The 21,806-nt window shown below is 36.3% G+C and overlaps 2 protein-coding genes across 4 annotated transcripts in view; one reads left to right on the plus strand and one right to left on the minus strand.

The window, feature by feature from the left end:
- Window positions 1–21,806, minus strand: part of LOC135835731 (angiotensin-converting enzyme-like) — a 138,653-nt gene that overhangs the window by 91,515 nt on the left and 25,332 nt on the right. Inside the window, exon 1 of one of the 3 annotated variants that reach the window (XM_065350134.1) lies at window positions 2,233–2,436. The exons of the other annotated variants lie outside the window; for them this stretch is intronic. The gene's annotated coding sequence lies outside the window, so the exon portion shown is untranslated. Of the gene's footprint in view, window positions 1–2,232; window positions 2,437–21,806 lie in introns of those variants that run through there. 3 annotated transcript variants of the gene reach the window in all.
- LOC135835730 (uncharacterized) overlaps window positions 1–21,806 on the plus strand; it is a 44,659-nt gene that overhangs the window by 2,591 nt on the left and 20,262 nt on the right. The gene's annotated exons all lie outside the window — the stretch shown is intronic.

The raw sequence follows: 21,806 nt of genomic DNA on the forward strand, positions 1-21,806 counted from the left end.
ATACGAATAAGATGATCTATTCCAGAGAAGATTCGCACAATTTTTTTTTCAACCGGTTTACATCCATTTGTAGTCCTCACACACTGTGCGTAAATCCTGATACTTTGGGCTACCTTCGACGATAAACTTCAAATACCCGACTCGGCCGCGATCGTAAGATTAAGAAAAAATGATGCACATTTGGAAACTTTTAGAAAAGTTTTACTACGTCCAGTTTCATTATTGGCTTTCACTCCGGAATGCTGTTGGACGATAGAGGTTTCAGTTGACGTAGAACTTTGCATGATGCTTGACTGATTTGGAAAACTGGATCGTATATGGTGGGTAAACACGTGAACGAGGGGCAGTCTCGGTCGTTCATGTCTTTTTTTTTCGCATATTATTGCATAAGTATTGTCTTCCAGTTCGACTTTTCGAAACGTGTTATGTGAGGAAATTGTACACCGCGATGCAAGTACGAGTACATACGTGTTCTACTTACGTTTCATTAATGTTATGATTCCGAGTTATCGGATTTATTTATAAACTTGACGGCTTCTTATTCGTAGGTATATTTTTATCGAATAAATTGTATCTACTGCTGATTAGATTGAATTACATTCAAATTTCATTTTATGAGTCTTATTTAAAAATGTTAATTAGCATTTTACACTCTTCTTATCACGTAAAATGACCAATGACCAGTAAACATTGAGAGAAACACGAATAATTTATCTAAAAATCTCTCACAAACATAGCCATTCAAGTAGTTCTAAATACTACAGATAGACCAAGACAAAATAGGAAAAAATTTAAAACCATTTACCGAATCAGATATGAGAAGAGAAGGGGGGATCAGCTCGCAGATTTCTCTCACAGGAACTTAATCAAAATCACAGTTGAATTCACCTTTGACTTCGATGTGTCGAAATAAATAGTTTTGGAGACCTGACAGATATAAATAGACTCTTAAATACCAAGTTGAATCAACAGAAAGTTCTGTTATCCATTTTGTGGTAACAGGTGAGTAATAAATTTCAACCTGGGGTTACAAGCATATCAACTGTAAGAAAATTAACCATAATTTATTCCGTTTTCAATACACAAATGAGTAGGTATAAAAAAAAACAACAAGATTTCAAATGTTTTGGCAAAAAAGAGACACAAACTGGAGCAATTTGCAGTCTACAACTCCGTACACTCTTTTACCTTTGAAGTTCACAAGGAAATCACTGCAAGAATGAAGAAAACTAAATTTTGGTGCAAATACGATGGCCAGATGACCTCAACAAAATGAAAGAAAAATTTCAAATTTTTAGTCAATTTTTGACCGCTCTAGCTGTAAGAGCTTCAAGCTTAAAAAAATTGAAAATTTTTTGAATTTTTTTTTTCGATTTTTTTTTTGTGGCTCGATGTCTTTAGAACTTCCATATTATCACGTTTAAAGCATTAAAAAAGCTCAAAGTTTACTTTTGTCAAGTTGAGACATTTTTAGAATAATAGTTTTTTCTTTCAAAATATAATTATTTTGTAATGATTTCCTCAAGTCAAGATACAGCTTGAGAAAGGTCGTAAAAAAATTGAAATATTTGCTGCATCATGTTGAGGCAATTTGACCAAAATTTTTTGGTTTGTTCAATCAAATTTTTAAAAAAAATCAAATTAGCTTTGTCAGGCTCTTCTGAGTCTAAAATTTACTTCAATTACATGCATTATTGGAAATCATCAAAAAAAAATTAAAACAGTATGATTTTGATGAAAACAAATAATTTTGGTGGCTGATTCAACCATGCGCCTCTTTTCTAGTCAAAATTGACGTTTTGTAAAAAATTCGACTCCAAAACCGAATTTTCAAACTGTTTTCTCTTCATTTCCAGAAGAAAAAATTTAAGATACTCTACTCAGATGATCAACGTATGAAAAAAAGACAACCTGGAATTTTGTGAAATTGACCAATAAAGACTATTTTCAGATATGCAAATAAGAAAAGTGGTAAAAATTTTGAAAAAATTGATACACCTCTACCCAGAAGAATACGAATTTTGAGGAAACTATACCACCCTTTCACTGTCTTTCAAAATTTATAAAGTAAACAAGTAATTAGATGAACAATAAAACGACCCTATATTCGATACAATCGTCTCATACGAAAATGTTGAAAAATTGGAAAAACATTTTCCGCTAGTTCGTTCTGTGAAAATCATAATCCTCGAAAAAAAAACACCCAGCTATAATGAACGTAAAAATGCTTACTTGTTGAAAATAGGGCAAAATACTTCGATGCATCACGATTACATCATAATGACGATTCAACGTCAAACTTGGCAAAACACCCCGAGGCAACATCGCGAATAAAAACCCATATACAACGTTCGTCGCACACAATTACTCGGCTCGTTTCGTGAAATTTTCCTACCATTAAGTAGCGTCCAACTTTCATCTCGAATTACCTAGGTTTAAATAACCGTCTTTTTTTTGTTTTCGTTAGTCAGATTACTTACCTACTTTAAAAGGTCAATTAATCTATATGGTTCACGAAAAGAACTCAAAACGATAAGAGATGTACAATGTACAATTGTACATGTACATAGCTCCATTATGATATTAAAGAAAGAAAGAGAAGGCAAATCTACGAGAGCGCATAAAATTATCAATCTATTACACGTACATATACCTAGGTTCATAGTCATACGTCTAACTACATACACACATCCGTAGCTATTTTAGTGTATTACTCTCGTGAAGCAACCAACAAGATAATTTCTTCATAAAATATACCATAACTTTTACTTATTTATGCGGCTTAATTGGAGAAAATTGAATTACCAAAGCGGCCAACGAACTGAGGGGAAAAAACACGCACAAAATTCAACGTGTACTTTGCACGAGAAGAAGGGAAAAACGAAAAGAAGAAAAAATATTCGTATATGAGATGATAAAAAAATTACATACGTAAACGTATTTAAAGAAAGTGTACCTAGTACACTACGAGTACATCTGTACATTTGAGATGACAAGCATGAATCCTAGTCATGATCGTAATACCAGATAAGTGCCAATTATTGTTCATTATTTTGAAAAATGGACAGATTTTATCAAAGCTGTATACGATGTACGTTGTACGCGTGCGACGACGACCGACGTGAAGAGTCGAGTACATCGGATTAGTCAAGTGTAAGTGTTTGCCAGGCTGCATTGCAGAGACAGAGACCGTGTGATTTTTCTTTCCTGGTTTAACCTTTCATTGAGTTGGAGTACTCGCAGGTGATGCAGAAGGCGGACAATTCCGTTGGGAACGAGAGGTGCAAGGACGATTGCGATGACTCCTTAAAACCCCCTAGCATTTATAACAAGTACTCGTACTGACATATCTCGTCTATTATGGAAGATTAGATCGCGAATAATAAAAATACGCGACTGTCACTTTTCTCACACGTGAAATCCAAGAAAAGCTTCTTACGCAATTTCTATACTTATAATATTTATATTCGTACGGTATAAATGACGATTCGCGAGCAACGATGGTGGAGAGGTGGAGATGGATTAAATATGTGGAACAGGTTTAATGAAACCTTTTTCCTATCTATCTCTCTCTCTTCACCGTGTCTGAGCTCCCCTTTCGGAGCATTACAATGCGTGCTCTGCGTGTTGACATTGTATAAGATGAATGCGAATTTTGAATTCAAATTACGTATATAGGTATGTGCACGAATACCATGCGAATATCGTACGACTGCATGTAGTACGTATTCGTAGAATACTATACCTACCTCTATGGTGCTACCTACAAAATAACGTAGACTTTACTCCGGTTAATCGTATCCGATGTACTCGAATTGTACGAGTGTAATGTGGGTTAAAGAAGTGAAATGTAAAAATGGTATTCATATGTATATTGTATAAGAGAAATGACGCGGAGGTATTAAATAATTTAAGCAGCGTACGAGCACAAATTACGTAATTTTACGGAACGTTTTATGATTTATGTGTAAATGTCACGTTTGCTTTCGTTGTCCTGATCGTTGGTGGTGGTGGTGCTGTTCTCTTATAGCTACTGCATTTGCTGCTGCTATTGCTATCGGTGCTATGTGTGAAGATTATATACAAGTACAAGGTGACTTAGGTATTAACACTTTTCTTTTTAACGAGTTATTCAAACTATTTGTACGTATACAACGTATACATACATAGGTATACAATGTAGAAGTGTAGAGGTAGAGAGCATCAACATACACACCGGGAGTCCTATCACTTTAGATCTGCTGTCAGTTGACGACAGAATTCATTGTAACTAAACTAACAAGAAAACGCGAATACAGACAAATCAAACCTCAAAAATCGAAAGGATTCGCAAGAGGCCAAAATCTTCCAAATCATAAATTTTTCCTTATAATTACCTCATACGTCCTACTTAGTGATGGTTCCTCAATTCAGCGCATCTGAGTTACTACTTGTATTGGTGCTCTTAAAGTTCAAATAAAGCCTAGTTAGATTACAAGAGAAAATATCATACAGATGTCTGTCTACGGTTTTAAGCAGATCGCGATTCAGAGGGAAAACATGGTCTGAAATCCCCATAACCAAAATTTCAGCTCATTAAATTGTTTTTAAGCGAATTTTAAAAAATTCAAAATTGACCATTTTATTAATTTACACTCTTTGAAAAAAAGTTTAAAAAATAAAATATTTGATAAAAATGACAAAAATCAGTCCTAAAACCAATATCAACCCCCCTCTCCCTCCAACCAACAAAATTATTTCACGATTTTCAGCAACTCTACAAACTGCAGCGCAATTTTCGGTTTCATTAGAATTTTGAAATTTCTTCAAAAAGATGAGAAATCAATTTGGGCAGCTAAAGATCAAATCGTACCTTCTCTGGCCCTATTTGAAAAATAGGTCAACGATTCAGCAGATTTTTCAGGCGAACACCTCCTCAAATGAGTTTTGGCATGGAAAAAAATTTGAAAGATCAACAATTTTCTGTTCGTAAGAACCAATCCACAGAATCCAAAGTTCACCTTCTAGAGCAGAGTCCTGCACGGTATAGTTAAAAGTTATCTGCGTTAGTCGCGCGCCGAGTGCGGGTAGCTATGGTTATTAGTCATCCTAACGGCAGGTTATAACCGCACCGGCCGGTGCGATTATATTTGTAACTCAGATAACGTAACCATTGACTAACTTGTAGTTAAGATAACTCCACTACCTGCGATTATCCGCACTCACATCTTCGAAAAAACTGGTACATTATATTCCAATTTCAATTTTTTTGAAAATTTTGCTGATTGCAAGGTACATTTGACTTTGTTAATTTTTGGTGTTTAGTTTCTGAAAATTGGCAAGTGAACAGATTGTGATAAAGTAGTGATTATTTCAAAAAAATATTAACTTTTTCAAAAAAAAATGCTGTTAGATACCATTTTACATGTTTGAAGAATTTTTTTAAAATGATTACTCGCCATACTGTTTGCGTGTTTGGTTGAAATTTTTTTCCAACTAATTTGCGTTGACTGGGATACTTGTTGATGAGAATTAATTAATAAGTAATTGGTTACCTTAGTTAGAAGAAATCTTAAAAGTTTATACTAATTCATATTGACGTGAATTTTTTGAAAAAATTATCTTTTGAAAAATTTGATACATTTAGAAAGCAAAACATGATTTTAACCTAATTTGACTTCAGTTTTTATGTTTTTTTTTTTAAAGATTGAAGCATTGCAGTAAAAAGTTGTATTACCTACAAACATTATTCATGCTATAAAAAAAATTGACCTGAATTCTGAGATAAGACCACATTTTTAATGATTTGACACATTTGAAAAGTAAAACTCAATTTTAAGCAAATTTGACCATAATTTTCCTGTTTTTTTTTTTTTTTTTTTTTTTTTTTAAATTGAATCATTGCGGTGAAACGATAATTTTTAATAATTCTTACGTCCAAAATAAGTTTTATATCCGTTTTTGGCTGAAGTGTACAATTCTTTATTATCTCAGAACAAACTTTTGTGATTTCAAAAAGAACCAATTTTTATAAAAATTAAATATTGTTTGCGAATTATGTGATGAAAAAGTACCTTTTTTTGTTGGTATTTCAGCAAAAGTTGGGACTTTTTAGCAGTTTTGACTGCAATGAAGAAACCTTATTCTGGCAAATTTCAATTAAAACGACATTATTTTCCACGCACGAGCTCAATTTTTTCATTTTTCAACTTTGGTCTGGGAATTGAAACGGAAAATAATCAAATTTTTCGGGCTTTCTTCCCACCCCCTTCCCCTATTCGGCCCGTCATTGCCGACTCGTAATTTTGTCAAGCAATTCGTTCGAAAATCACACTTTTAAATTCAAAAAAAACCTTCACCAAATTAGCACCTTTAAACATTTTCATAAAAAAAAATGAGGGAATCAGAGACGGACAAGGAATCGGGTGATAAATTTATTTCAAGAATTAAACTCATAAATTATGGCAAAAAGTGTGCCAATTTAGAAAATTAATTTATGGGATCACTGATTGTTCTCTCCATATGAAAATCTTTACAACGCTGGCGAATGCGGTATAATCGCAGTTATTAACCTAACTACCGCTGCATCGGCGGGTAGTTGTAGTTAGTTATTTGTCGGTTGCGCGCGCCGACAAAATTAACTGCAGTTCGTAACCTGTAGTTAGATTAGCCGATAGCTCCGGCGGTTATTCGGCTATTTTAACTATACCGTGCAGGACTCTGTTCTAGAGCCATTCTGGAGGCTCAAGTGTGTGTAATTTCAAAATACCCCAGTATCATTCATTATGAAAATGCTGATAAAAAACACACTCGAAACGTTTGCCTGGAAATCAATTCAAATATGGTTGAACTCGTTTAATACGAGTCAGTCAAAAATAAGCCGGAATTCGATTTTTAGCGTCTCAAATGCATTTTCGCGTTTTCTGGAGAAATTTCAAAATTCTGTAGAAATTGAAAGTGGCACTGGATGTTCCAGAACTGCTTGAAATGGTGAAATTCGGGTTGGAGAGTCGATATTGGTTTCGAGATTAATTTTCATAATTTTTACTCAATAATTAACTAATAGATCTTTTTTTTTTTAAAAAAAAAACATGAATCGCCGAAAATGGTCAATTTTGAATTTTAAAAAATCGAATAATCAATTTGAACAACTGAATTTTGGTTATGTTATGGCGACCATACTTTTCCCAAAAGTCGTGGTCCCATTCAAATCAAAAACGATATTGAGAGGTTCCTTGATCAGATGACTTAATTGAAGCATACGTTTCCAAAACGCACTAAGTCCATTTTCAAAGATTCTGAGGTTGCAAGGCTATCTAGCACAAAGTTGCGGCCCAAAAAATCAGCCAATTTGGGCCATTTCTACGTTTCCAAATTGTACTAAGTACCATGAATTTCTTATCAATATTTTTTTGGACTTGGTGCGTTTTGGAAACGTATGCTTCAATTAGAAGTGGCATTTTTTTTGGATGCGTTGCACGAAAGCAACAGAAAAACACAACTGAAAATGGTCTCTGCCCTCTGTTCTCTAGTGTTTTAATCCTGTCCCTTCTAGTTCAATTAGATAATCGATCGCTCTCATGCCCTATCGGATCGTATTTTGAAACAAATTTATGATTCAATGAAAAAAATATTTACCGAAACTACGAAGAATATCGGTACAATCTTGGGGTAACGTAAGTCGTCTTGGATTTTTTTTTTGCAAAATTGAAAGGGCAGGGGGATTCAAAATAAAATGTTATGGGAGAAACTTAAAAAAGTAGGAATTCCCTTATGGGTGGAACCGACCTTGGCTTTGCACTAGTTTCCAAAAACTTGTTAGTTAATGGAGTAGGTACTGAATATAGAAATTCGCGAATAATTTATCGAGTTCTATTTTATAAACTTGAATATTGTGCATTTGAGATTCACCAGCAAATTGACGTTATTACTAATTAATTAATTGTGGCACTTAGTTATATTTAATGAAATAAATGATGGATGTAATTAATTAGGACCACACAGAAAGCATGGTTATAGAAAAGGGAAGTAAACGACCCATTTCTATGAAATGGAGTGTTCTTCTGCGAAATATTGCACGTTTTATTGTAATTCGTGACATCATGATATGTAGCTATCTTGAAAAATGTAATCAATTAATTGATTATATCATCACTCATCAGCATCCTCGAGTTGAAGGATTCTGGTTGGAGGAGGAGGAGGAGGAGGAAGGAAGAGAGTGGTTCAAAGAAATATTACACGGAATTCAATTTTTACCCCATTCTGATGACCTGTTGAAGACTCCAGTACGTGTACTTTTTCTTCAGGAAAAATTGAAAAAAAAAAAAACAGAAAAACTCAACTTATGCGAAGACCATAATATAATGGGGTAAAAGCGGTCTTCCACACTCTCTCTTCAAGGCACGGTCAGGCACTAAATTTTGACCCACTGGTCTACAACAGGAATTCTGCATCTGCAGACATCAGCATTATCAATGCTTGAAATCGGATGTAATCCCTCAAGATGAAATTTATGGTAAAAAATCTCTGAATTTAAATTAGGAATCAAAATACCAGAATGGATCTTCCTAATCATACTCCTCGCTGCCAGAACTTCATCAATTATGAAATTAGGCTGCTCGCACACGGTAAATTCTCCACTATCAGCAGTCTGCTTCCTGATCCGAATCAGGACACCCGATACGTGTACGAATACCCATCGTAAAACGTTTTACACAACGTGATGAGAGAATTTCCAAAAGTGTGCACGTGCTAAGAAGCGCCAGCAATTGTAGTACCCCCTACCACATTACTATATCTGTACCTAAACACAGCATAAACACTCAGTATGAATGTGTATGGTATACCTAGTAGGTATCTAGTATGTGTAATGTATACGCGAAACGAGAGAGAATTTAATTGGATTAACGAGCTGCGAAATTAGGAAAGTTTGTAGTGCCGTAGGTGGTCTCCAGTGGCCGCGAAGTGTTTTCCAATTAGTATCGCTCGAGATTTGATACACACGTGTGAAAATACACAGCATACCAGAAAGGAAAACGAAAGGAACCAAAGGAAAGGGTTATATATAGATGAGTATCGTATTGTTTTAACGTATCTAACAGGCGATATGTGATACTCACGATGATAGATTCACCTGCAGATGTTGAAAAACCTTTAACCGAGTTTTTATTAACGCGTGTCACGTTGAAAAGAATTTTTTTATGGTGAAAAACATGTTTTCATGTATCTGATACATTTATATTTATTCGTATACCTAATATAATCTCTGCACTTTCCCCAGATTATTCGTTTCCTCGTCACTTTTGGTTCACTATGCGGTACCTTTTAATATCACGACATTTTGTTGGTCTGTCTCTGTAGAACAGATTAGGTATAATTAGAGAAGAATCGATTAGTATGAAATCGACCGAGATGTTGATTAATGAGCCCACTAATGTGAAGTGTCGAGACGATAGCTGCGGTTTGTGTACGAGGTGCTATGAGGTTTTTCAGAACTGCACTACGAAGACTTCAGTTTTAATGGGTGTTTAATTCAGCAACTAACTAAATCCTGTTTTTTTTTTTGCCATTTTAGCATTCTCAATAAATTGATATTGATATTTTTTTCGAGATTGGTGTAAGAAGAAACTAGTGGTTTGAGGAATATCTCACAATCTCACAGATCAAGCAAAAATTTTTCCTGGGTCAAAACATTTAGGAACAGAGATGATGAGAGCCAGTTACCGAATTTGTTTTTCATTCTAACAGCATCTCGACCTCGATAGATTTTTCCACGATGATCTGTTCACAAAATGTGACATTTCATGTACTCGAGTCGTATGCTTATTGCTTGGTAGCTTACTCTGTCTTTTCAGAAACCTTTTATTTCCTCAGTAGCACATCAATATTATAATATACTTCAGATGATTTCAGTGTTTTTCCACTCGTTCCGTTTCCTTTTCATTTCCTGATTGAAGGCGACGCGACGCGACGTTGGATTTACAAATACTCGAGTCTGCGTCTGCGGCGTAGACACCTATTACTATGGTTAATTATTTTCAATCGAATTATTAAAAGCGAGCAATTACAGTATAGATCGAGGAGGCGATTCGACAACAGTGGCGCAAAGAGACACCGCCGCCGCGACGAGCGGTGATAAAATATTAATTATTTCGCTACCTTTATGCGTATTTTTTCCGGCGGCGGGGCGATATTCTTGTCGCGTCGCGTCGATGACGTTGGCGGTAAAGCAAAGCAAAACGACGACTTCGGATATCGAAGACCGCGGGCTCCTTCGCGGAAAATTAATTACCGTTACTGTAACAGTACTCATTCGTTCAAACAAATTTTTTTTCTCAGCTGAGGAGTCGGCTCGATCGCTTGAGCGGGGGCGGCCGAGCCCGGCCATATTGGGCGCAAAGAGACGCGGTTCGCGAGGAGTAAAATGATGATTAAACGTAGCCTATTTATCGTGCCACATCGGTTCCAGTGAAAGTGATTATCAAATGCGAGTAGGTAATTTCGTGATTCAAATTCGTTGTAGGTACATTGTGTGGTATGTGTATGTAGCATAATATGTATAAGGAGGTAGAGGTACGAGTACATAAAGGTACACGCGTTGTGCGTATATGATTATGATTTTCATAATATTATGGGCGCGTGTGTGAGGTGATCGCGAGCGGGCTCGGCTCGCGATCTCAGACGAATGAGAAGGCAGCGGCGCGGCGGAGTGGTATAATCGCGAGCGATACGTAATAGCTAGAGTAAGAGGTGCACGCACACGGCCACGCTACATACGTATACTAATCGAATTGAACGGGACGAATAATGATTTAATCCGTGTGTATCGGATTATCCTTATTTAAAGTATGCTAAGTTCTCTTATTACAGTATTGGTGTAATTACTGCGTCATCGTATCTTCAGACGAAGGTAAGGTAATGGTATATGTCTTTTGAGTACGAACTGAATCGTATCTATGGGTATTAAAGCGTTAAGTGTATCGAAATCATCATAGTGGAAAAGACGAACTCATCAAAATGCAGTGACAGTATAGGTATGTAATATTGATGATATGGATAACATGTATGTACAATTGTGCAGTGTACATAACATATTATTGGGATGAATCGAAAAAAAAAAATCTCATGAAAAATTTGACCCCCTTCATGCAGTAAATTGTATACCCCCCCCCCCCTAGAAACTCCTTCGAGTTTCTGCATCCCTCTGATGCAATGAGATTCAAATCCAAGCGGGAATTAGTGGCTAAAAAGCTGCAGTTTGTGAAGATCGAAGTATTTCTGGCTCAAAAAAATAAGAACACTCGTTTTTTAGTTTGAAAATTTGATACATCGCCTTCAAATTCGTATTCAGCATGTGAAATAACCCAGATCTCTAGAGTCATTAGACGATCACTTTACCTGACTTTTCGAATTTCAATTTCTAATTACAATTCTTCTCAATTCCTGCTGTACGAGGAGGCTTCAATAAGTAAGTAAACTGACAATCTCAATATTTCGTGTAAAAATTTGTCAATTCGAATGAAATTAGGGTAATTTTCCGACTCAATGTCCCCGAGATCCGTTTTATTTAAACAAGTTTTCAAATTACTTCAGAAAAGAAAGTCTTCGCCCGAACGCGGAAACATAAAATACCTCCATTTTCAACTTATTAATTATTAGAGGGAGGAGGGGGGGGGGGCGCAAAGAAAAAATGTCCGAAGTTTTCGACCAAATTCAGCGAAGACTATCTTTTCGAACTAAAAGCCATCTAAAAAAAAATTTCAGCTTCGGAAGTGCCCCCCCCCAAAGGTAAGATAAAGGCTCTTCAAATAGGAGATATTAATTATGAAAAAGCGTGGTTTTTGGATTTTGACGGCAATAGCCTAGGTCAGCGCAGAATCTCAAATAAAGAGTGGACCATTTTCTCAAAAACAGTTTGGGAAAGAAGTAGAGCGGTAAATGTAGTCACCGCGTGCATTCTGAAGATGTTAGACTAGAGTTGTTTTTACTTTCCATCTTTCGAAAAGCGTGAGATGAAGATTAAGCTGGAGATAAAATTTAATTTAATTTCTGGCTTCAAATTTTCTGCGTGATTGGTTCATCTTTATCGAAATTGTAAGAAATTAATTTTGACGGAAAATAATCAGAAATGGAACATTTTTCATTTCACGAGTTCTTTCAAACTTTTCTGGAAAAATCATTGAAATTCCATGTAATTATGAAGTACTTAGCCTACTTTTGAAGTACAAATAACTGTAACTGGCTATGGCCACTAATTGAGGAAATATTCGTGAAACTTTGGTACATTGCATGAACCGAACAAGGGAACCCTCCCACATGATCTGGACTGGTGGAAAGAGGACCTAAAGAAAAAACAACCCCCAATTTTCAGCTACTGAAGTTGATTTTTCGATTTTTGCCTAGCGTTTGAAGTTATTAGCAACCAAGTGGACAAAAAATTCGATTTCTAATGTAAATTCCAGATCTTACCGGTGGTAGTATTAGTCGATTAGGTATCAAGCATAGGCCTTCGGCCAAAATTTCAGCTGCTGAAGTTTATGTGGTGGGGAGAAACGGTCAATTCTCGTATTCACAGAAAATATAAGAAAAAACAGTAAAAAAAAATCCTGTTTTGTGACCGGATGGCCGAATCCGGCCGATCGATGATGGTATGAGTCGATTTGTTATTCTGCACAGACTGTTTGACCAAATTTGAGCCCCAAATTAATTTTACAAAAAAAATTTGAAAAAAATTACGTGCTTGGTAAATGGCTAAAAGCGGTATCGAATTTTCCAGTCAAATACATTAGAAGATTTGGAAAACCCAAATTGCAACATTTAAGAGGGGAATGACCCAGCAAGGTTTTGCACAAATTACATTACTCAGAAGTGGAAAAAATCACGTTAAAAAAAATTACCTCACTTTGAGGGCCCCTGGTTCAGCCCAGTAGGCTCGAAACTTTTCAATGGTCTCTCACTCGAAGTGAACTTTATCACCAATTTTTATCAGAACCCAGGATGTTTTTTAATTCACCCCAATATGTTTGCATCAAAGTTACTATTCTACACAAATTGCCAATTTCCACCGTCGTTCAATAAAAAACACTGAAAGAATGGATACTATAACATCAACGATCAGATCTTCATTTCCTCAAAGATCAGTATTCCGGGGCAGAAATCTATTTTTCCGCCTCTCCCATCCATCCAACATAGCCCCCTTTGGCTGATAGTCGATGCAGCGATCGTTCCAACCATCGTCGTAGGCCTATATTTCCCAGAACAAAACCAACTGGGTGAAGTACATAGATATAAAAACTTCGTCAAGAAAGAAGTAGAGACCATCAAACCAGTTCTAGAAAACTACGATGAATTTACAGACATGATAATTGATATTGAGAGCTTTGAGAAAGGCCATGGTTATGTTTTGAAAGTCAGTCGATTCGAATTCAACGTAATTTTATTGTTTGATTTAATTAAATCTGACGGATGCTAGCTCTCTTCATAGACCAGTGTCCACTTTCCTTCTGAAATAGATCAGCAAATGATTAAAATAGTTGAGAACACGAACGTCAAAAAAAAACACCAACGCAAAAACCGGGAGATGACTTCATAGGATATTTTCTTAATAGGAACAAAATGGCGAATAAGTAATCGTCGTTACAGCATCCTACCTATATCTATGTACATGGTATTGAGGAACTCGATAGAGGTGTGATCGAGATGTGGAGGTTTGCTTATTGTTTAAACATATGTCTGCAGTTGGTATTGGTACATCTACTTATACATATTGGAGAGGTATAGGGCGTTCTGTTTTTCTGTTCAAGGAAGTTGATACCAGGTACCGCAACAAGTATGTAGTTATAGAAGACCGAGAGATACGTAGATGATAATCGTGTAGGCGACATGAACCTTTGGTCTAGTTATCAAGTTCAGGTGACAGAATAAAATGTTATGTTGTTGGTTTCCATTTATATTTTCGTCGCAGTTTCGAATTTCTAACGGTGTTTGTTGTGGTCAAGAAGGGAGAAAAATTATCACTACCGATGATTGCAATCTTTCAAGAGGTACCTCTACCTTCGTACTGCTGTGTAAGAGAATGTCGTATTCGGATTCTTGTTGTTGGTTAAATTCTCTGGTTTTAAATAATTATATGAATAGGTATAAATCAGGTACATTGATGATAATACAGAGATAAGTGTACACGCTGGAGAATGTCATGCAAGATAATCGTAGAAAAGCTGTATGCTTCCCTCTCTGAGTCTATGCAGAGAGGAGGCTGATGAGCGATGACGACGATAGTGTTAACGCAAGCGTAAACGTTACGTTTCATTTAACGGTAGTGTGTGTAAGCGTCGGTTACAATTTAGTATTTTACTTTTGCGTACAGTATAATATGGTATGTTTGTTTAATGTAAATGTAATTTGGCGAGAATCAGCTCTGCAAATCGACTCTATAATGTTGACTCGTCGTTTATGTGTACTTATACCACGGTTTTGAGTAAAATTTTGCCAGCATCGGCGAATACCTAAGCGTTTGTTTTTCTACGAATATTAATGTATCGCACTCGACTAGTATCTCTTGCGAGAGATTTGCTCGTGTAATAGAGAAGATGAGATGGCGAAAAATATCTCTCGACGGGCTTAGTGTTCCCTTTCCCGTCTGAAAAAGTAAAGAAATTAATCGTCAAGGCGAAATTCCTCGTAACTAAATTCAGATTGTCTATGTAAATTGGTTATTTATTGGGAGGAAAATTTTCCTGGTACTCGTTTAATCCGAGGATACGTTATGTAATGGTAAACAAGCAAATGCTGCCATTTTTAATCCGGCGAGATTGAATTGGATTTTACATCTTTTTTTCTTCTTTTATATTGGCATGGTTAAATTATGGTAATAACCCGGTATGTGGTCTGGAAAAAAATTGAAGATATTTTTTTTCTGTAGGGTTTTTCGTATTTTAGACCATTTGTTTTGGGTGTGTGTGTGTGCGAGAGTAACAGGAGTCGTCAAGTTATATACGAATGTAAACGGTTGGTGGTGGTGGTGATATGTAGGTAGGTAGAAGTCGGTAGGTTTTGTAGGAGAAAAAACAAAAATGAATAAAATATGAGAATATTTTTATAAAAATTGATTTTTAATGTTCGGACGAGATTTTACGAGCGGTCTTGTAGAATATGTAGGATGAACGATGCTGATAATCAATTCAGGGGGTCAAGTGAGATGTAATCGAAGGGTATAGTGGGTGGTTGAATCATAACGGTTACGTATATGACCTCATAGTTTGACCTTTATGGTACCATTTCTTTCTTCGAAAAAAAAATACAGGTTATGGAACTTTAATCGGAGTACATACACAGTATATGGTACACAAAATCTGTTGGAAATCAAGAGATTGGGGAATTTTCATACCAATAAAGCTCGAAATTTTTACACGAAGGAATGAACTAAATTTATAGGTAACATTCATTTTGCAGATATCTCTTAGATTGATAAAATCAATTCGCTCAGAAATCATTGGTAAACCGAAATTTTTCAGTGGAAAAATGCCAGAAAAACAAATTTTCGAGTATTGAAAATTTTTCTGAAACACTTTGTCTTCGCTACGTTTAAAATTTCGATGAGAAAACCACGTTAAAAAAATTGAGGTAGAGTTGAATTTCTAAAAGACTGATGAAATTTCAAACGAAATTCAAGAATCATCTTTAACTGCAAATCAAGGAATTTAGGAAAAGTGGAGTTGAAACAAGGCAAAAACTTGTTAATTTTTTCGAGTTTTTCAAGTTATAACAGCGATCAAAAAATTGGTACCGCTGCAGTCCAGAATATTTCTTTAGTTTCAGAAATGATAGATATCTTTCGGTATTGCAGCATATACGAAATATTCGGGAAGAAAGCATTTTTAAAACACGATTTTACCCTCAAGATAAGCCATTTGCAAATTTTCCACCACTCAGTAGAACCCTAAAAGTGATCTTGGATTTTGACGGTAATGGCCCAAGTCAACACAGAATCTCAAATATTATACTTACTTTGGATTTGGGCCATTTTTACTGAAACAGGCTGGGTGGAGGCTAGAGCGAAAAAAATCACAATTTTTACGAAAATACCTCCTCTTTGAACGCCCATATCTCCCTTCCAGGAGGACCTCCGGAGCTAAAATTTTCTGAGTGACTTAAAGCTCAAAATAAAATACGTTACTGAATTTGGCCAAAATCGTCCCATATTTGTTTTGCGATCCGCCCTAATTCACAACTTTAAAAAAATGGTATAATTTTGCGAACAATGAACAAAATATTTACAAAGCAATTAACACAAATTCTGATTTTAGTAAAAAAAAAATGAACGAACAACTTTCATCTACAGGCCTTCAGTCTCCGAAATGTTCCAGATCTTTCAAATTGCAACAACCAACACTCGAGGGAGGGGGGTGGCAAATTTTTCATAACATCGCGAATGTTGTCCGGCAAATATCATCAATCCATCCACGAACTTTTTGCCAAATACTTATGAAGCATCAAAGGGGAGAGGGGTGAGGGGGTCATGAATATTAAGGAGCTTCCCAATCATTATGGTAGTAAGGGAAATAAGGAACACTGCTCTAAAAACACGCTCGAAATTTGGTGATATATGTGTACAATCAAGCACGTAATACTGTAAATTTCCAACATCTGATTCAGTGCATCAACTCACCCCTTCACGAACGATTAGTGAGGGGGTGGCAATTTCGTATTACTATCTTCTTGTATGATGAAAGAACGATCATTTTTCAAAACAATAAAGTTGATATCATACAATTTTCTGATTTTGGATCGAAAATCTCAAATTTCCCTGACATTGCCCTTTCCCAGAAAAGTGGGAGATCTTCCAAATGGTCGTTTTTCAGCAATGGAAGTCAAATTTCTATCTGTTCCACAAGGCACAAGCACATGGAAGAATGCACTTTTTCCACACAAAACCTCCTGAAGGTATAGATATAAGCAAGGAAATGTGCTCTATAAAAAAATTGAAATAACCTATCTATTTCACTAGTCTTCGGCTTTATTGGTTGGTTATGATTACGTATACCTGCAGTATGGTGCTCGTCACATGTATTACAGTAATTCGTGTATGTAGAACGTATCTTAATCTCGTACACAACGAGTTGGAATTGCATTTCATATGCAGCAATCAATGCGGTGGCGATGGCGAGGCGACCAACTAACCGGTTATATGTATTATATTTAGTGTATGAACGAACAGTAACACGTACGAAACAATGTTATCCATCGGGGAGACCCGTTAGACAGTTGAATAGATTAGGTTCTCCTTTTTTTTCCATTTGGCGTGCCAAAACGATAGCCGAATTATAATTAGAAATTGAGCGTAATATGAAAAAGGACATTGTTAATTATAACAGTATTTGGTTCGTGGACTCGGCGGCACTCAACAAGTGCCTTACACGAGTATAGTCGAGTACCTAGACCTACGTACAATGTACATGTAGATATTGGACTTGTTTCGCCGAAACAGGTGCGTCTATGGTCGTTAAAATTAATATCTCAAGCGTTGATTATGGAAATCCAACACCATGTCTATGGTAAAAGAATTTCACCATTACGCGCGGAGGAAATGTTTATTATCTTTTGGAAATGAAGAAAAAAGGAGGATTTCGACGCATATGAGAACGTACTAATGTCGCTCAGGCAGTCTAAATTTTATTTAATATGTGATTTTTATTTTTTTCAATGTTAATCCTTGCACAGTGTTTAGTAGTGTAACATTGATTTCATGGTTGGCTTGCACATACATAGGTAAAATGCACAATACGTCGTTGGTCTAGATAGGCGAGTGGTATATGAGTATAGGTAGGTATGCTCTCTCACCGTGGCCACAGTTGCTCATGCTGCACACGACATCGACACAGCGACCGACGCGACGCAACGTGGTTTTGTGGCCGAGAATTTTTCCCCTATAATTATGAAATATGATCGAAATTTAGCCGCTGGTAACGATCTATTAAAAAAAAATAGAGGGTATTTCGTAAGTCATTCGTACATATCTATATATTGTTTAATACGTCAGTGCGCTCTAATTGTGTCACTTTCATACGTGACGATTGTAGCCAACTCACTGCTACACACTTTACGTAGATCTTTCTTCAAACTTTTTACACTCTGCGCAGAGGCAACCTTGACCTATACGTAGAAAAGATGAAATTTTGCTCCCAAGTTGATGATCAGACAGAGAGTCCGTGAAGTAATTCCTGAAGATGCCGAATCGATAAACTCGATGGACGCGTTTTTACGTAATCTCCAACAGTAGCGGCGGCGACGGCGACGACGACGATGACGAGGATACCGCGTAATAAGTCATCAAAACGTAAACAAACGTTCAAAATTTCTTTATAATCTCATAAATTAGGTAGCCATCGCCGAAGGAGAAAGAAGAGAGGAAAGCTTTGAAAAGAAGCGAATCGATGAAATTGTGCAGTCGCGGAGGTGGATTGGAGCGGCGCGAACCAACACGTTACACAATATTCATATAACGAAGCCATTGTTCCGCGTAGATTAAATTTTCATTATGACTGCTCGTTCGGATATTATGAGAAGTAATCGGGATTTGTTCTCGTCGAGTCGCCCAACACGTTTTATTAATGAGGTGGATAAACAAAGAATTCGAAAATTGTTGCGAGCTGAGATTGTTCCTGGCTTTGAGACAAGCGAACGATTCAAGTTGTTCATTTGTAAGGGACAAAGAAGATCAAGTGAGAAGTGGAGATTCTCAAGAAGGCTGTGAGGCAATTGCGCAAGTCAGGGCCAATAACTCGATGAATGAATTTAATGATCTAATTCCAAGTATCAGTTAATAATAGCCAAAAACTTATAGAATTTTTTTGATTTTATGACATTAGCAATAATGACCAAAACATTAGCATCGCCTGCGTTCCAAAATATTAAATTTCTCCAGTTTTAGGAATGTAATCATATCTCTCAATATTTTGACATAATGCGAAAGATTTGCAAGGAAAACATTTCCAAATCACAAATTTATTAAACAATCAGTGATTTGCAAATTTTCAACCGCTTAGTAGAACCCTAAAGGTGGTCTTGGGTTAGAGGCTGAAGCGAAAGAACACGATTTTTTCGAAAATCGTCCTCATCCTCTTCAAGGGCAAACATCCCCCCCCCCAATAGACATCTCAGGAGCAAAAAATTTTTCAGAGTAGCTTTCAACTCAAAATTGAAGTCTCTGCTGAATTTTGTGAAAATCTGTCGATTTTTGGGGGGAGGGGGCGATCCGCCCTAGTAACTATCCTCTCTCACCAAAAAATTGAAAAATAATTAAATAAATAAATAACTCTTCCAAAGCCTCTGTGGAGACCCCTTTTCAATATTACATTTGTCTAACAGTATTCAGCACAGAACAAGATACTCGTATTTCAGAAAATTTCTCAAAACTTCAAAATTATGAAATGACTCACTCACCTTTAAACGCGAGTAGGTATTCTAGTGTACAAGTAATTCTTACGATGGAAATTTGTACAAACCTGCAACAGAAAAAAAATACAAAGACGATTAGTTGATTTGAATAATAATCTTAGGATTCTACTGGTCATTATAGTGGATCCCACTATTTCAGTAAAAACATGAAAAAAATAGTGTACAAACTGAAGTTGACACACTCAACTCATATTGAACAATTTTTGGTAAGTGGGCATAACTGACAGATGTAACAAAAAATTGAAAAAAGAAATACCCTAATCTTGCACATAAAAAGCCGAAACTTCGGTTAGGGAGTTTTCAAGGGACCCAAAAAGGCGAGGTGTAAAATTGAAGATTTTCAGCAAAAAAAAACAACAATGAGTATCAAAGTTAGGGTTAAAAGAACGCTGAATTCATTTTTTGAACATTATTTGACCCCAAACTTCAAAATGAGTCACAAGGGAAACGAAAATTTTCAATTTTCAATTTTGGCAGCCCCTCCTCACCTTGTGAAGTTATTGAGCCGCAAATAGTCGATGAAATTGAAATCAGCATCTTCAATTGCATTTTTCAATATTTTTAAATTTAGGAACCTCCCCCTTCCAACCCTAGGATGATTATTTTTGGTCAGAGGGGCAGATAGTCGATAAAATTGAAATCAGCGTCCTCAAAACCCAACAATTTGATACCCACCTTGAATTTTTCGACATTTTTCATCGTACCTACTTCATTTTCAGGGTAACCCACCTCCCATCGCCCCCCCCCCCAATTTTTTTGAAAACGGGCGAAAGCGACTTTTTTGTTTGCAATAATCAATTTAATATCAATGTTATGTTTTACGAAGATTTTAGATTTGTTTCTCCTATTGGAGCACATTTCGGGGTCTGAGATCGACTGGTTTTCAAAAATCAATTCTGCATTTTCAAAACCCACATTTTGATATCTAGTATATTGTATTTATTTAAAAGTTTACAATTTTTCTCTTCCCTTTGCAGCTTATGAGGGGGGGGGGGGCGGGTGGGAGACAAATGTTCCTCAAAAACGAATTCTCTTTGTTCTTAAAACCTCAAATTTTGCACATATTGTTTTTTCCCCCAAGTTTTCAGTTTTGCACCTCTTTTTTGCAGAAAGTTCGAACAATGCTTCAGGGGAAATCTCCACTAAAGAGAAATAATCGAGGGATGGAGAATTGAGCAGGAAAAGACCTAAAGAGGCGATCGGAACAACTGAATTTTTACTCTAAATTCGTGCAAAATGAAATCAAAAAATACTCCTAAGAAATCTTCCTTCATTTCAAATACTCGCCACTTCCCACACCATCATTTTTCTACCGTGACTGCCTCAATTAACCAAAAAATTAAGATCTTTATCCAACTACCAATCGTTCTATGCAGACTTTTCGGAGAAAGTTTTCGAGCCAATTTTTCTACACCTCCCGCTGTCGAAGATCTTGAAAACGAAAAAAAAAAAAAATTACACGCACGTACTTCAGACGTTCTATTGACACGTGAACGCCTACAAATCGATCGCCATTCAAATGAGATAACTGGATTTTCTAGACGACGTCGACTTTGGTGTGTGTACTAGATGCAAATTAATATGTATGTATTTCAGATTACGTAATCGTATTGGAATTGTCGCCAAGTGCATATGCGCTCATAGAGAACAGGTTTTTTGCCACTTGATTCGGCGAATCTCCAAAATAAAAAAGGACCCTTGAAGAGGAATTCTTCACAGACGATTGGCAAGGGCGTCGTGTGTAAGCGCAATCGCCGATTCGATCGCTGACGAAGCGGCAAAGCATTTGGCAAAGTTCTACTTTTACTTTCGCTGCAATGTTTAGAGATGTTTCAACCTTCAATTAATATTCAAAATTAAACGGTTCAGATGTCGAAGCAGGTTTATCCCATTGTTACACGCCTTTCTCTAAACAAGCTTATTAACGTTAGTCATGTTTCAAAGAGAACCTCCGGAGTGCATAGCACCGTAATAACCGATCTTGTAATTAGAATGCACCAAATGACGTGAATTCGCCATTTGGCAAAGCTTCCATTGAAGAAAGTGATGAAATTATCGCATTTATTGGTGGAAATGGTAAAAATGCACGAGTCGTGATAGGAATTTCCTGGTGCTAGCTCGAGGATGTGGATCAAGTCCAAGACTTTTTAGGTGCCTGAGGAGGGTTCCGGATGCTAGAAGAGTTTCAGTTTGTCAACTGGTGAGGCTTCGTCTTGGAGAAAGCTAAAATTATCTAATATGATGGATAATACAAAACTGTACGTCCAAATTTTCAATGGAAAAGCTTTAGAATACGTAGAATATTCCTTCGAATTTTTCAACATCTAAGGAAGGTTTTGCAACCAAATTTCTTTATCAAACGTATTTGTATC

Source organism: Planococcus citri, chromosome 2, assembly GCF_950023065.1.
Source record: "Planococcus citri chromosome 2, ihPlaCitr1.1, whole genome shotgun sequence".
NCBI lineage: Eukaryota > Metazoa > Arthropoda > Insecta > Hemiptera > Pseudococcidae > Planococcus > Planococcus citri.